This window comes from Tupaia chinensis, unplaced genomic scaffold, assembly GCF_000334495.1.
Source record: "Tupaia chinensis unplaced genomic scaffold, TupChi_1.0 Scaffold000022_1, whole genome shotgun sequence".
NCBI classification, from domain to species: domain Eukaryota; kingdom Metazoa; phylum Chordata; class Mammalia; order Scandentia; family Tupaiidae; genus Tupaia; species Tupaia belangeri.
Genome location: NW_006159452.1, coordinates 2077448 through 2080627, shown reverse-complemented (window position 1 = coordinate 2080627; position 3180 = coordinate 2077448). Strand labels below are relative to the sequence as shown.

General features: G+C 40.7%; 1 pseudogene; it reads left to right on the top strand.

Moving 5' to 3' along the window:
- The first annotated feature begins 449 nt into the window (after positions 1-449).
- Positions 450-2521, top strand: LOC102473313 (nucleolin pseudogene; annotated as a pseudogene).
- Positions 2522-3180: the final 659 nt, after the last annotated feature.

The window sequence follows — 3180 nt, the reverse complement described above, 5'->3', positions numbered from 1 at the left end:
ACACTACATGCATGTTCTCACAAGAACTCTAGAGAATATTCTCTAGAGTCTTCTTGAAAGTTTGGTTTGTTGTGTGATGCTGAATCCAATTGAATTCCTAGACAAATCTTGGGATGTTCATAAGAACTAGAATAGAAGTTTATAGGATCCATCAGTTATGATTCCTAATTCATTTTAAAATCAGATCTGAAGAGTCAGTTTAATTTTCTGGTAATAGTGGTTTATGCAGTAAGAATACATATGACTCAGAATATAACACAATACAGAAGTGGGACTTAAAAAATAAAAAGGAAAAAAGGCTTTTGCTTATTCTCCAGTTATAGGTGGCACCCGGGCATACACGTTGTAAGATCTTCAATGCCCACGGTCACCGCCAATATCGCTGGAGTTTCTCAAGACTCATCTATGCCACACGCCCACCACACACTCCGCCATCTTACGCGATCATAATGGTAAAGCTCGCTACGTCTGGTAAAAGTCAAGGTGACCCCAAGAAAATGGCTCCTCCTCCTTTGGAGGTAGAGGAAGACAGTGAAGATGAAGAAATGTCAGAAGATGAAGGTGATATCATTGGGGAAGAGGTTATCATTCCTCAAAAGAAAAAAAAACGTAAGAAGGCTTTCTCAACTCTAGCGAAGAAAGTGGTACTTTCTCCAACAAAAAATGTTGCAGCTTCTACACCTGACAAGAAAGCAGTGGTCACCCCAGGTAAAAAGGCAGCTACCATACCATGCAAGAAGGCTGTTACACCAGCCAAAGCAGTCACCACACCTGGATAAAAGGGACCCATGCCAGGCAAAGCATTGGTAGCAATTTCTGTTAAGAAAGGAGATTCACACTAGCCAAGGGGACAAAGAGTGGCAAGAATGTCAAGAAGGAAGACAGCAAAGAGGAGGAAGCAGATGACAGTGAGGAAGATAATGAGGATGAGGATGAAGATGAGGATAAATTTGAGCCAGTGGTGATGAAAGCAGCAGCTGCCACTCTGGACTCAGAGGAAGAGGATGAGGAGGAAGAGGAGGATGAGGAGGATGAAGCAGCTATGGAGACCACATCAGCCAAAGGAAAGAAAACTCCTGCAAAAGCTGTACCTGTGAAAGCCAAGACCATGGTTGAAGATGATGGAGTTGATGAAGATGTGGATGATGATGAGGAAGACAATGAGGATGAGGAAGCTGAGGAGGAAGAAGAGCCTGTCAAAGTTGTTGCTGGAAAACAAAAGAAGGAAATGACCAAACAGAAAGCAGCTCCTGAGGCCAAGAAACAGAAGGTAGAAGCCACAGAATCAACTACACCCTTCCATCTGTTTGTTGGAAACATGAACAATAACAAATCTATCTGTGAGTTAAAAACTTACATGACTGATGTTTTTGCTAAAAATGATCTTGCTGTTGTGGATGTCAGAATTGATACATCTAGGAAGTTTGGCTATGTTGGCCTTGAATCTGCTGAAGATCTAGGAAAAGCTTTGGAACTCACCAATTAAAAAAAATATATATTGTTTCCAGGTTAAAAGTCTTTGCAATGAAATTAAACTAGAGAAACTAAAAGGAAAAGACAATAAGAAAGATTGAGATGCCAGAACACTTTGAGCCAAAAATCTCCCCTACAAAGTCACTCAAAATGAATTAAAAGAGGTATTTGAAGATGCCGTGGAGGTCAGAATAATTAGCAAAGATGGAAAAAGTAAAGGGATTGCTTATAATGAATTTAGTACATAATCTGATGCAGAAAGAACCTTTGAAGAAAGCAGGGAAAAGAGATTGATGGGTGGCCCATTTCTCTATACTACATGGGAGAGAAAGGTCAAAATTAAGACAATGGAGGTGCAAAGAATAGCACTTGGAGTAGAGAATCAAAAACTCTGGTTTTAAGCAACTTCTCCTACAATGCAACTGAAGAAACACTTCGGGAAGTATTTGAAAAGGTACGCAACTTTTATAAAAGATCCTCAGAGCCAAAATGGCCAATCTAAATGGTGTGCATTTATAGAATTTGCTTTATTTGAAGATGCTAAAGAAGCTTTAAATTCCTATAATAAAAGGGAATTGAAGTCAAGGCAATCAGGCTGGAGCTGCAAGGACCCTGGGGATTATGAAACACAAGAAGTTAGCCCTCCAAAACTCTGTTTGTCAAAGGTCTGCCTGAGGAGACACTAAAGGAGTCTTTTGATGGCTTTATTCATGCAAGGATAGTCACTAACCAGAAAACAGGATTCTCCAAAGAGTTTGGTTTTGTAGACTTCAATAGTGCAGAAGATGCCAAAGCTGCCAAGGAGGCCATTGAAGATGGGAAAATTGATGGAAACAAAGTTACCTTTGTACTGGACCAAGCCAAAGTGTGAAGGTGGCTTTGGAGTTGTGGTGAAGGCAGAGGAATCTTTGGAGGCCAAGTTGGAGGCAGAGAAAGCACAGGTGGATTTAGTGGCAGAGGCCAAGGAGGCTTTGGATCATGATGAGGTGGCTTCTGAGGAGGAAGAGGAGACCATAAGCCACAAGAAAAGAAGATGAAGTTTGAATAGTTTCTCTGTCCCTCTGTCTTCCCTCTTCCATTTGAAAAAAAAAAAAAAAAGACTCTGTGGGTTTTTATTCTGTTACCTGATAGTAACTGAGACCTGTGACTCTGATCACTGACAGAGCCTTCTGAGGATATTCCAAGACAGTGTGCAGTCTGTGGTCTACTTGGAAAGCCGTGGAAAGAACGTTTCAAGGGAAATACTCTTGTTGGTTTTGATTGGATATTCATATAAACTTTTAAAGAGATGAGCTATAGAGATAACCCTTATCTATAAGTTTTGAATTTATATTGTTTCATTCCATATACAAAACCATTTTTTTTTCCTACAAATTGTTTGTTTGTTTTGAGAGGTTTTTGCTATAGGGTGCATGTGCTCACCAGAAGGACAGAGACAGAGAGACAGAAAAAGACAGAAAGTGTGAAATCACCCCCCTCCCCCAGGGTAGATGACCATGCCGCAATCCCTTCTCCTCCATTCTCCTCTTGGGTTCTTGGGCACGCAAGCACACACGCCAGGTATGAGTTTAAGCCACTGGATCTGGGACGTGAACTGTGGTCAACTTCATGAAAGTCCAGCAACATAGCCATTACGCCAACTGCTGGTCTTATAAATAGTTTTGTTTCTTGTTTTGGTTTTGGTTTTGGTTTTGTTTTTTTACATGT